The 14,483-nt window shown below is 36.6% G+C and overlaps 1 protein-coding gene across 1 annotated transcript in view; it reads left to right on the top strand.

Annotated features, from left to right (window-relative positions):
* The first annotated feature begins 6,931 nt into the window (after positions 1 to 6,931).
* The window catches only part of LOXL4 (lysyl oxidase like 4), a 412,707-nt gene continuing 405,155 nt past the window's right edge, over positions 6,932 to 14,483 (top strand). Inside the window, exon 1 of the mRNA XM_044076917.1 lies at positions 6,932 to 7,084. The gene's annotated coding sequence lies outside the window, so the exon portion shown is untranslated. The remainder of the gene's footprint in view (positions 7,085 to 14,483) is intronic.

Raw genomic sequence — 14,483 nt, 5'->3', positions numbered from 1 at the left:
CCAAACACTTAGAAAGCACTGAAATATATACACCTGCTAAGTCAATCATACTGACATCACATCCTGTCCATTAAAAAACTTGTATAACAACTATATAGTCATACATAAAAACACTGTCTGATTCAATAATTCATCCGCAACTGATCAAATATAAACAGTATAGGAATATGTTGTAAAAATGAATCATAAAAATGCATTAATTACAAAGGTTAAGATGTCCTTTTTCTACACAGAAGATATTAATAATATTAGAGACATTTTTTTATAAAAATCGGGGAGTACTTACGGTGGACCCTAGTCTTAAGGAGGTTGCAGGTGAGAAACCCCAATTTTTATAAAGGAATAGGATGAATTTACATAGACTGCTATGCTATCCCAAGGACACAAACAGTAATGCAAGAGATTATTCACAAGGTAGCACTATACCATGTAATAGCTGTAATTTCTGTAGTTTTTTAGATAGTAATACCAATTTCATACACCCTGTTACATCTAGGTGTTTTGAATTCAAGGTTAGATCAAGTTGCCAATCAGAACATGTTGTATATTTAGCTAGGTGCATAGCATGCACTGTGTTTTATGTTGGTAAGACGGATAGATGCTTAAGAGAAAATAAGAGAACATGTTTATAACCTACGTATTAAATCTGCTAAGAATGCACTCTCTAAACATGTCCTTGATACCAATGAACAGCACAATTTTAGGTTTTTAGTGCTACAGGCTAATACACCTAGCCTGAGAGGTGGAGATATCAGGAACTTTACTGAGAGATGTGAATTAAAGTGGATCATTAGGCTGAGGGCTGATCCTAAACCGGGTTTAAATGATAAAATATCCATCAGACCTGTGTTAAAAAACAGGAGGTTAATGACTAGATGACTATAATTATTTGTATAATATACATATTAGTATTTATTTTTATGATGAATTTTATGTGATGATGATATAGTTTTGAAGAGCTTTCATGAGGGCATTTTTGACACAATGTTATATGAAATAGCACTTCTATAATTGATTTATAATTAATGCATTTTTATGATTCATTTTTACAACATATTCCTATACTGTTTATATTTGATCAGTTGCGGATGAATTATTGAATCAGACAGTGTTTTTATGTATGACTATATAGCTGTTATACAAGTTTTTTAATGGACAGGATGTGATGTCAGTATGATTGACTTAGCAGGTGTATATATTTCAGTGCTTTCTAAGTATTTGGTCTGAAGAAGCCCTCTTGGGTGAAAGCGCTAGCTACTTCGTTCTAAGAACGAATCGACTTTATTATCTACATTTCGTTTTGCAGTTCTTTTGGATTAGCTGCTGTTTCGGAGCTTGTTATTTTGCATATGAGAACTGCCTTATACAGCTGTGGTCTGCTCCTGTGCTTTTTATTATTTTTTTATTATTTTATTACATTTTTTGCTTCAGCTTCAGGAGCGTTTGTTCCCTGGTAACATTCATTCTTGTTTTACTTAAAATGAATATTGTTTTTGTCACTGAGATTGAGTACTTCTTGCCACTGTAATTTATGCACTAAATATTTTAACTATGATTATTATTAATAATATTATTAAATTTACCTATTTACTGATCAATACTGAAATTCAGCATTACATAAAAAGCACATTTTATCCCTGGATTCTGTGACCTATCCCTGGATTCTATCTCCTACAGGCTATTGAAGAGAGATCTGTGCCTGGCATACAAGGCATTGTCAGACCTCAACCCTGATGGACCCCATTATTATTCACAAAACAAACATCATTGGCATTATCCATTCTAAAGACTTGAGCCTTGCCTGTTATATAACTAGGACCTTCTGGAGAAGCAGTAATGCATCCCAAATACTACCCCTTCTCTGGAACACGCTCAATGTGAAGCAGAGTTCCTCCATAACCTAGTTCAAGTGTAACTTGGATAACTGGATGCGGAACAGGAAATTCATCACTGGTTTGGCACTGATGTCTATAATGGACACAGGCAGCCTGTAAAGAGTTCATCTCCCAGGCCCCTGTTTACAAATGTTTTATCTCCTAAGTCCCTGCTTACACTTATCAAGGGTACTAGAACTTGTTAGAAATTTGGGATGCATGGCTAGGCTTAAAAAAGCACTTCTGGTTGTTAGCCTACTACATACTTATGCACCTATAACAAAAATACAATTGGTATTCAGCAGAGAGTACACAAGGTCAGCTACTTCTACAGTCATGTACTGTTTTACTTTTGTTTTGAATGTTTATTAGTGTTTAATTGTATATTGGCTAAATGATATAAGAATGTTTTAATTTAACAGTATATATAGCTCATATGTACTGAAACATGTACTGAAATTTAAATTTGAAGAACTTCAGTTGGATTCCCCTTCTTAAAGTCCAAGCATGCACGACAAAAAACATTTCCATTACTACTAGAACTGTCCAGAAAAGAAGTATTCATTTGCTGAGATACATCATATCTCAAATTAGAACATCTTCGATGAGAAAAAACATTATAAAAGATTTAACTTTTAAGTTAATTTACAACAGTCCATATTCAGCTCAGGAATTTGAAACATGACTGTTGATGCACATTTAATGTCAGAATCATTTAAGGCAACTCCAGAAATAATAATACTGCAGATGTTCTCTTGTGACCTTTCATTGTATCTATCAGCAATTTTACAAGAAGATAAAACAACTCTAGTTACATCACCATAACATGAAAAAAATTTAAGAATGTATATCTTTTGTTTTGTAGCTGAAGACTGCCATGACCTGAAAGTTTGTTTTTTTCCCCACATTCTATCCTCTAACAGGGAGAATCCTCTGGTGTTTCACTTGGCTGGTTGAGCTCATCTGACCTCTGAAATCACTTCTACTCGCTGTTCGGACTCAAGGCATTCAACACAGTCCTTGCCATGGTGCTGTATAGACTGTTTCCAGTTCTGGATGCACTTAGGTCCACAGAATTCCAATGTTGCTATATCCTGTACAGTCCTATGATTTACTGATGTCTTCCATTTCTGTAGAAACACTGAGTGGCTGCATAGTAAACAATAAATCTTATAACTTATTTGAAGTTATTCTGTCAGTTTAAATTTCTCATTAATATTTTACATTATCTTATTTAATTCACTATGCAGTCCTGATGCCATCTGCCCTTCTCATCTGATCAATATTGTCGTTTTCAGCCAAAATCAGCAGCCATTCAATAACATAGTAATTTGCTGTTGCTGCTGTCTAAGTTGAAATGTTTTATTACTCTCCATTACTAAACAGTGTCGTTAGGGTTTTGAATGCATGCATCCCCTTGGCATTACATTCAAAGCATTTTTAAGGCAGAATATTGAAATAAATATTCATGTCATAAGCTATTCATTTTTCTAGTTCAGCAGTTAAATGTCTGCAGCCAAATTCAGTAGCATTATCTTCTACCAGACAAACACACACATGTATTCCTTCATTACATTGTTCTCTTATTAGATAAAAAAGCAATTTCTGTCCATATTTCTATGTTAAGACAAGCACTAGTTTAGATGTTTTTAAGAACAGCCTGGACACCTAATATGGAAACAACTATTTTGCTTTATTGGCATTGGCAGGCTTGGAGGGCTTTAATGTTTGAAATGTATGTATTACTTTGGTAGGGTTACCACCTTGTCCCACTTTGTAAGGGACAGTCCCTCTTTGGGCAGTTATGTCCTGCAAAAAAATTGTAAAAATGGCAAATGTCCTGAGATATTAGGGCAAAATTATTTCCTATATTTTATGCAATAGTTGCATAAAACAGTTATTCTGTACCTGAAACATCTAAATGTTATAAGAAACAGAATAAGCAACTAAAATGTTACAAGAATAAGCTTTTATTTAGGCAAAAAAAGGGAAGTTCTGTCCCTTGTACTAGCCGTGGGTATGTTTTGGCCCAGAAAATCTGATGCTTGTACCACAATTGTCCCACTTTGGGCATTTGAAAAGATGGCATCCCTGCGTTGGTCACAATTTTGTCTGAGTTTCATTCCAAACTGGACAAACTCATCCATGGTACACTGCACTGATAAAGACCTATAACTCAACTGGATGCAGATGGAGGCAGTCACCATTACAAACTACAGTGCAGTACTATAACCCATGTTTAAAACGTATGGGTGTTCTGATTTTAAAATGCCTAAAGCTATGATGATAAAAACAACATGTAACATACATCAGAGGTGTACAATGAAAAAATGAAGGCCCAAAAGTGACAGGACTTGAGTCATGCCACTGGAAGTGACAAGAGCTCTGGTTGGATGAGAACAAGGAAGGGGAGTGGCTGATGTAATGTCAGAAAATCTCACGGATGGTGGGAAACCGTTCAAACACATTCTGTCCTCTAACGGGGAAGTGGTTCTAGATAAAATCACTTTATTTTTGTAAAAACATGTCCTTGATTGAGCTATTGCCTGTAACAGAAATACATTCTTTACTTGGTAGTAGTAATTGTAGCTAGTCATTTCCCTCTGCTGTCAAACAAATTTAATGTAGCAGAATCAGTCACCTAATGAATGGCTTAAGACAGTTGTTACAAGGTGAGGTCAGAAAATGAGAAAGGCTGAATGGAGTCATATTCATCCAAGGACAGTGCAGTAATCTTCAGAAATGTAGTACTGCTTCTGCTTTGGTTTTAGCTATTGAACAGCATTCTTTCCCACTTAGCAATTTTGAGTAAAGGCTTGCGCTTTCAGGCTAGGACTCTAATTGACTGGAACTGTTTTGCAGACATGCACAGGGTATATGAATGCTGAATTACAGGCAACTCACAGTACTGTGCATCAGTCATTATTAGCACATATCTTTCATGTGCATAGAGAATTGTATGGATCTGAGCATTAATCCTTGTGGGAGTCTCATTGACACTTCAGATGAGGAAGACTTTGACGTGCCCCATAATATTTTCACTGCCCCACTTTATATCTTGTTTACTACCATGAAGGCAGCCAAAAAGTCTGTTGATGCTTAAAGATTACAGACTTATTTTTAATAATCTTCTTATGAAAATCACATGATCAATCATGGAGAATATCTTAGAAAATCCAGGAACATGCTACGTGCAAACCTTGACATTATTAATTCTGTTCATACCAAGTTTTTGGCAATGGAAAGTATCATATCAGTACCCCATTCTGAAAGACTCAGTTGTTCATGTGAAGGCCATTTGTTTACAGGACATTTAACAGCTACTTAGAGAGCTCATTTTCCATTACTTTGACAGGGAGGTGTTGGAAGGCCAAACTAGACAGGTCTGCAGATTAATTACCTTTGTGTAGAGAAACAACTATGGCTTCTTTCCACGTGGTTGGTACAAACCTTCCTCTCAAACCTCCGTAGATAAGAAGCCAAACAAAGCACACCCGCATATCATCAGACATGACTACGTTTTGGGGGTCTTGTCATCTGTAGTTGATGAACCCCATCTTTGACTCTCTTGAGAAGCTCCCATATATGGGAGTAAGTTACCTCACTCACTTTGAAGGTAGCAAGTAATTCTTTTATTTAGCAATAATATTTTAGAACTAAATCCTACATTTCTTGGCGACCTCCTCAGGGTTGAGTTATTAAAATGGCTGCTAGGAACTGAATGGCTGATATAGAATCAGGAGAGATCACAGATTGTGGCACTCAGGTTAAATGGTGTCAAAAAGTAACAAGAGCATGTGAAGCGAAGACCCCCACCATCAACTGGTGCAGGGGGGAATCCCACTTGCATACCTTCTTTAGTGGCAGTAGAACAAGTTTAGGATTCACTGGACTGAATTGGCAACTTCACTACATTTTTCACATTTGAATGATTTGCAATTACAGGTCTTACAATTCCAATGCTGAGGCACACATGCACACTTACATATTATATACACCATGCACAAACACACACACCAGACATATACATTCACAGTACATGTGCACTCATAACACACAACCCATATTTAGACAACATATATAGATATCAGTATGCATACATAGACACAGTACACACCCAAATGGTACACATCCACAGACACTTCCACAACACAAATACACACACATTCCTAAGACATGCAACTATACTAACACATAATTCCATACTCACACATTCATACACAACACACACACAGACGTACAACAGTTACACGGACATGGCAAACAACCCACACATGCCCAGGTATACATATACATACGTACACACACACACACACACACACACACACACACACACACACACACACACACACACACACGATATACATTTACAGATATGAACACACACCATACTTGCACAAAACACATGCACACATGTGTGTAAATACACATACACATTAAACACGCATAACACAAACATGCATGACCTCACAAATATGAACACGTACCATACTTGCACAAAACACATGAATATTCGTGTGTGTTTGTGTATGTATGTGTGTGTGTGTATATATATATATATATATATATATATATATATATATATATATATATGCATACACACACACTTTTTAAACACATACTTGCACAACATATACACACACATGCACACAATATATCACAAGACACACACACACACAATGTGAAGTAACAGAAAACAAAGCATGGAATACAAAAGAAAGTTGCTCATATAAATGCCAGTATGGAGTTTCCAGCTTCTGTCACCTGTCATCACTCAGGGGCACAGTTGCAGGGCCCCTACAGTAATACATTGTTTATTATAAGCATCCCCTCTTCCAATGCGATGCTGTCTTTTTCCTGCATTATTTAGGATGGTTTAAATATTCACTGTTACCTTTCATCCAGCCTGTGTTCTTTTTCTCCTTTCAAAGATGTGTTTGGGTGTTGGTGTTTCTATTTGTGGGCTGGCAGTTGGTTTAAAAAGGATAGACAGCCTCCAAGGGAGTTAGTGCAACCCATCATTTTAATAAGCAGGAGAAGGTAGAGGTAGTTATTCTGAAAAGCAGCAGCCAAAGAAATCAGTCTGACACAGCCTGGCAGATTAAAGGGTTTGTAGAAACAGAGAGAGAGAGAGAGAGAAGGTAAAATTGCATGCTGTGAACATACAGCTTCATTCATTCACAGCGCTCTTCAACTCCAGAGGTCTACTGGTGAGTTCAGCTAAGTTTTGCCTCAATATCAAAGATGCAACATGGAATAACTGCAGAGAAATTCAATTTTTAAGATGATTTGGATTTTTGGAACCTTTTTAATTTACAGAAAATTATCAGATTTTCATCTGATATAGCTTTTACTTCATCGTTTATCATAAAAATACATAAAATATTTTAAAAAATAATGTTTTATGCTCTTAGTGGGTTTTTCCTTACTTCTTCAACCTTATTTCTATGAAACAAAACTGAAAGTTTGCATTTCACAGTATTCAAAATCAAAGAAAGCTTTATTTGTAAGTGAATACAACATATTTTCTGCTGTACAATGCATTCTGATTTATCCTTTTATATTAAATTAATTTTTCTCTGCTACCTGCGCTCAGTTAATGTCTCTTTTTCCCTTCTCCTTTCCTTATTAACTATGAAAGCACCTTTTCTGAACGAGAGAGCTGTAATGTACATAGAATACAGTACACTGCAGGTTACTGAGGTGTTTCATTGCCTCCTGTGGGATTTCCAGATCTTATGATGTTAGGAATATTTCTGTGGTATTCATTCCTTAGTGTTGTATTACTCTGCCTAGTAAACTTTGCATTTCGTCCCTGTCCCAATGCACATGCAAAGGTTACTATCAGCAATCGAATGAAAAGCATATTCATAAATTTAAAACTGATGCTGTAATCACTGCATGTATTTAGTCTCAGGATTTAGCTAATGGAAAGTACGCTTAGCGCGTCCCACTGGCTGAGGTGTGAGAAGCATGGTTAGCCGGCTGTACACTGTCTGCATTTTTATGTTCACACTTTTCACCTAGTGCTTTTTTTTTCTTTTGTTATGCTTTGCGACATTTTGTTTTCCATATTAACACCTTTGCCATGTTGTTTTCACATTTGTTCTAAATGTACTTGAATTGTAATGTTTTAAATTACTTTATTAAGAAAATCTTCTCACTGAGAAGTATTAATAACTACACAGCAGGTAGCATTTACTTGCCAGGAAAAAGCAGAGAATCATGTAATAAAGCAATGACCTAGCAAAATTCAAAACGGTGACTTTATATCAGAAAATACTGCGTTGCCAGTGTAGAAATGTTCAAGTAATAGGTAAGCAAAATTACAATACAGTGAAAAGCTAATTAAAAAACATGAACTATACAAACATTACAGAATTTGGGATAAAGGGGTGTCAGATGCACTTGCTACCTTAACTGCAGAAAAAATACATCTTTATTTCAAGAGAAAGAAAAGAGGGGTGGGCAAGTGAAATGAATATGTAAATGCAATATGAGAACAGCTGTCACTGGTAACAGCGCTCCATGAGACAAAACTGGAGGAACGAATAAGTGGATGAGGGGTGGGTCAAGAGCACGGCCAGAGCACAAAGTGAATCTAGAAATAAAATTATCAATCAGGAGTGATTGTTATGTAACCAGATGAGGAAAATATGGGTTGTTACTTCAGAAAATGGTTAAGCAAAAGAAAAGATACAGCAATGTAAAATTAGAATCCAGAATTCAGAGACCAGGATAATGCAGAAAAAAGGTTTGAGTCTTCCACTTTGTAAATGTGCTGCTTAAATGGTTATGGAAGATGCAGCATATATATTCTTCAATGATGTTAAGTCTTAACTCTCAGTCTCTGCTTTTCTTAAAGCCCCCACCCCCACCACCAACAATAAAAATACAAGATATGGTTCTGATTGAACCAGCAGATAAATGACTTACAAGTCCTACATGTTATATACTAAACTTGACAAAATGGCGTCTCAGTGGTGGAGTGGCATTACTATTGCATAGCTCTAGTACCTATTGTCATAGGATCATAGACATTTACTACTATGCTAAAAACCACAAGGGCCATTTTAAACCTAGCCATGCATCCCAATTCTCAGACAAGTTTGGTACCCTATAGGTTCATAGGTGTTTACAAGGCTAATGAATGATGTTTACCACCATTAACCACATGCAAACGTTTTGTTGCTAAAATATTTCACATAGCTTATGTTGTAATGCTTCTTAGGGTCATAGGTGAATACTAGACTAACTGCTTTGTAGGCCATTTAAGCCTAGACAATATCCTGAGTTCAGTATCAGACCCTGTACTTTATGTCTGTGAGTCAAAGACCTGAACCTTTATGCCAAACCCACACATATTTTACTGTCAGTGTGGAGGAAGCAAGCTCTCCTTGTATCTTTGTGTTCTTTCTTCTATGTGATGTGTGCCCTAGTATGTTTCCATCTCCCAAACACACATTGCATTAAGTTGATACTGTAAATTGCTGCTTAGGGTGTGTGCCTGTGTCTGTCTGTCTGTGTGCAGAAGTGTGAGAATTTATGAACTTTTCAGATGGACTGATGTCCAACTTAGGTGCATTTTGTACTGGGATAGAATCCATTTTACCATAACCTTGATTTTGATTAAATGCTCGTAAAACATGGACATGAACAGGAAGGCACAGTGGTGTAGCAGGTAACACTGTTGCCTCTTAGCAAGAGGTTTTCTGATTTGATTCACAGTAGGGGTGCCTTCTGTGCAAAGCCTGCATGTCCCCCCAGTGTTTGTCTGTGTTTTCTCCAGGTGTTCTAGTTTCCTCCCACATTCCAAAGAAAAGCAGTAGGTGGATTGGACACTCTAAAGTTGCAATATTTGCATATGTGTGTGTGTGTGTGTGTGTGTGTGTGTGTGTGTGTGTGTGTGTGTGTGTGTGTGTGTGTGTGTGTGTGTGTGTGTGTGTTTGTTTGTTTGTCAGGTATGCCAGAAACACCATGGCAGGGTTTGCAACATTGTCTCTAAATGATGGTCACGTGACACATCCCATGTGAAAAAATAAATGAGAAAAGAGGATTAGGGATGGATGGATGGATGGAAGCATGGACAGATGCAATCAGTTTAGTAACGTATTCATGGCTTGAGTGCTATGTCCTCTGTCAGCTGGTAATAGGGATTTAAGAGCTGTTATTGTAAACATTTGTAGGTGATTACTTTGAGCTGATGTCATTTTAAGACTATAACTTTTATATTTAGTGAATTCGTAATTTGTTAGACTGTAACTTTTACAAGCAATGTTGATATCACTGCTAGCATTATGAACCAGTGTCCCGAAAAATGTGCCTTGAAATATACTGAAGGATGAAGGCCATACTGCATTATAATAACACGAGAGTGTGATGAGATGTAAATGCATCTCAATTGAAGAATGTTTCATTCCTAGTGTGTGTGAATGAACATAACAGGGCATGCTTTAATATTTGTACTTTTTAATCGAAATTATGAACGCATTTAACTTTCAGATCTAAATATAAATAAGAATGGTAGAATTGCATTGTGACATACCTAATGTGAAGTACTCTGAAATGAGCGATCTGTGAGAAGTCCCACGACAATAAACTCATTACTAATGTAGTTGTCAGTACCCTTAAATCTCGCTACAGCTTTTGTTACTCTCTTAAAAATTCCTTCATAATAGCAAGTTCATTAAATTACATACTTAATACAGTGTATTTATCATTTATTTATTTTGAGAATGTTGTTATGCACTGATACCTGCCACCAGGATTAAATTGGAGCTTTTCTCCATGGGTCTCCGCTGAAAATGGGGTTTTACCCAGTCAGATTTTCCTATTAATCCAATGTCAATAACAAACTTACAGTGCTACTATATATATATATATATATATATATATATATATATATATATACAGACACATATATATGAATGAGTAATGATAAAGATTTGTGAGGTCAAGAAGTATGTTTAGGGTTATACAGTAGGTGCGCATCCTATAACATATTATAAATAAAATCGTGTGACTGCATCACTGTAAGCAGATTTTGAAGATGTTTGCAGTCCCACATTATAGCTTGTTCCCTATGCTTCTACCCTTCCTCACATCAGTTTTAGGGTTTTATCTGTCTCACCCATCATAATCTACCCTGTTGCGGATTTTCTTTCTCTGACCAGAATCTTAATTCACTACATCTCCGCACCATCTCTCCTGTCATTCATTTAGAAAACCATGTAAGTAAAGCAGAATTACTAAGAACGTTTGTACAGTCAGTACAGATAAGTATCATTTCCAAATGATGTTTCAGTATTTTCACTTTTAAGGCATTCAAATAAACATCAACCATAAAACATATACCCATGAAATTATTTCTTATGGACTATAAAAGAAGCCCTCATTAGTGAAAACAGTCTCATTGAAATTTGCTTTTAAAGCTGTTATTCAGTTGTTGTCAAAGTGTTGAAGATGTTGGAGTTTCCCCAGTCTTTAGTAAAGTTGCATAGAATAATGGCCGACTTAAGAAAGTATTGATGTCTGAAGTTTGAATGTAGTCTTTCATGGGTGATACAGGGTAAGGTTGTATCTCATTGGCAATGTCTGATTTACCAAGAATACCCAAGAAAATGAGCTGACACATCTCAGATGACTGGCTTTCGATTAATTAGATGCAACAATAGAATCTGATATAACTAATCACATGTTGTTTAATTGGCATGCAGATTTTCACTGTAAGACATCTAACCTCAACAAAAATCATACCCTGGTAAGGAAACGTAAGACAACATGACATCTTAGTCATTGTTTTTGCAGGGTGAAGCTCCCAAATACCCTCAGATGTGAGACTCTTCCAATCTTTATGCATATAAATTCTGAGGTTGCTAAAACACAAAGAAAAAGGAAAAGTTGTACAACAAAATAAAACTTACATTTCCCCTGTTCTCTGAGTCCTGTGAAAACAAAACATTCTCCAGTTTAACTAATGCTGCCTTTCTGCCGTAATATTTTTTGACACTGTAATTAACTATATTTTTTCTATAACCAGAACATAGGGCAAGGCAATTGTCACTGAGGTTTTAGTTACAGTGATAATAAAGGACAGGCTGACTACAACAGACTTAAGTTGGGGAGAACAGTTTGTAAGAAAATAAACTTTTCATTGTGTAGAATAGAAATGCTGATTCCCTCTGAAGATTCAAAGTTTGGCACAGGCTTGGTCAGTGATGACTGCCAGTGGAACAGTATTGCCTTGTATCAGCATATTGTCTAAACCTCTGTGCATGCTGAAGAGCAGGCCGGACCTTCCTTTTAGAGTGGAAGCAGAACATTTTCACCAAACGTTTGTGAAGTGTCTCAGCAGTCACATGCTTATCACGCTAATGGTGTAAATGTTTCCACTGTACATGCTCAGTACTTTGAAGCATTTGCATGGATTTAGCTGTTATGTAATATATGACATCATGAATCAGTTATATTTTTCTGAGAATTGTAAAGGCACAATCCTAATACAAAATGGGCAGTACTAATTTAGTTGCAGGCAAAGGGGAAGACTGTAAAATATAATAATAATCGATTGTTAACCAGGTAGGCCCACTGGAAAAACAGTCCCTTTTTAGTGATAACCTGTGATCGATGTCTTGTTAAGTGACTTGCTCAAAGTCACACAGAATGCAGATGAGTTCTAAGGAAATCAGTCCCTGATTAATAGTTTTAAAAAGTAATAGGATAAAAACAATCCAGATCTTGCTTTTGTTTCATAAACTACGTTTACGTAACATATTATTGCACATGCAAATGTTATAGTGCTTTTTAAAAGCTAATAAATCTACAAACTAAAGTGCTTATAGTATAGAATGCACCTACGTGTTTCAGAGTAAGAGAGGGAATGAAGATGAAGGATGGGAAGAAGGAGATGGAAACTTAGATAACTTAGTAAATATTAATTTAGCTACACCAACTTTGCCTTGCTGGGTTGAAAGCTGACGCATTACAATCTTCAAACACTAGAGGGTAGCATTTAACACAAGTTCAGCCTTAAATAAGACAATATTTCTCTACACTGGAATGTAATATGAATTTTCCCTTTGCATACCAAAATGCCAGACATGTTTTACCTTAAAATTGGTAACACTTTAGATAACAGCAATTGTGGATTTTATTCTTCCTTAGTCTTTATATATATTTTTTCATAATGGGGGAAATAAACCCCAGAGTGTCATGAAGTCAATAATCTGGACAGAGCCTGGATTTGAATAATGTAACACAAAGATTGTGTAGGAACTGCAGCCGTAGAGTGTTTCTTTTTTCTGTGTATGTGTGTATATGTGTCTGGTTCATTTATGTTATGGACTTCAGCAGTAGAGACCGCATGTTATTCTGGGAAGTTCTAAAAAAGGGTTACCCTCCCCAATTACATTTGACATTATGAAGTCATGGGGTAAAGGCAAGCAATAATGCAGGTCACTTATATGGTTATAGACTGGCCTTACCTATCCCATGGTTGATAATTTTATATTACCCCTAATGACAATAACTGGGATCATATCATAGATAATCTGAGGGGACCCATACATGGAACAAAGCATTTAGGAGCTGTCTCTGTCCATTAATTGTACGGCAGTCAGTCCTAAGGTAAATTTTCTGGTCCCCATCCATAGATCTTGAAAATAGCCAGGGATGAACTTTGTTTTACGTGGATGGGGAGGCTATCCAACAACAGTTGTATCATCTATGACATATACCTGTCCCTCCAAACCGTTCTGTTTATGTTTCAGAGGAGGTTTAAATCCCTACTCTGAGTATTTCTGATTCCATTTGACTTGCAGATGTGCAATAACTCCATCAGTAATGGGTCAGAAGATGCCTTGCATGATACACACAGGTCAACTCATAGCAGTCTGTAGAATACTGAGTATAGTGACAGGGCTTTGAGTCAGTCTTTATAGGGCAGGTTGTTTGGCCTGTGTATTCTTTTAGTAAGGTATCTCTGTGGACGTTCCAGTTGTTGCATGTGTCTGGACAGATACATGCCAAAGGGGTATTATATTCAATAACTAGATAATGAGGGCTGAGCAAAGGAAGACAAAAACATCCTAAATCTAGACACAACCCCTTTGTTTATAAGCTGTGCAATATAGAAGGAATTTATTACAACAATCCTGAAGAGCTGAGTCAACTCTTAGGGGCAAATTGTCAATGTGGTATTTTCCTAGGGTAGATGACTTCCCAAAGGATACAATAATGCATTTTTTGGCATTTACTTTCAGTCCTTGATTTTGACACCAGTGATTAATTTAAAGCAAACCTTCCTGCAGGATGGCTAAGTTATTTGGGGATTCGATGACTGCTCCTAGCTTGCAGTTATCTGCAGACTTAGTCGACCAGAGCCCGTTGATATTAGCTTTTACTTCAGAAAAGTACATGTCAAACAGGAGAGGTCTCAGCACAGAACCCTGGGGGACTCCACTGATGACTAGTGTCTTTGTGAAGGTAACTTCCCCTTTTTCGATTATTTGCATCCTTACTGTAGGCCATTTGGAAAACAAGTGGGTGAAATAGGGGTTTATTCCTAGTCTGTTTAGCTTTTATGCCATGCCTGAGTGGACAATTATGCCA

This window comes from Protopterus annectens, chromosome 7.part0, assembly GCF_019279795.1.
Source record: "Protopterus annectens isolate FY-2018-M chromosome 7.part0, PAN1.0, whole genome shotgun sequence".
NCBI lineage: Eukaryota > Metazoa > Chordata > Ceratodontiformes > Protopteridae > Protopterus > Protopterus annectens.
The sequence above is the reverse complement of the archived record's forward strand: the minus strand, read 5'-3'. Positions and strand labels throughout refer to the sequence as shown.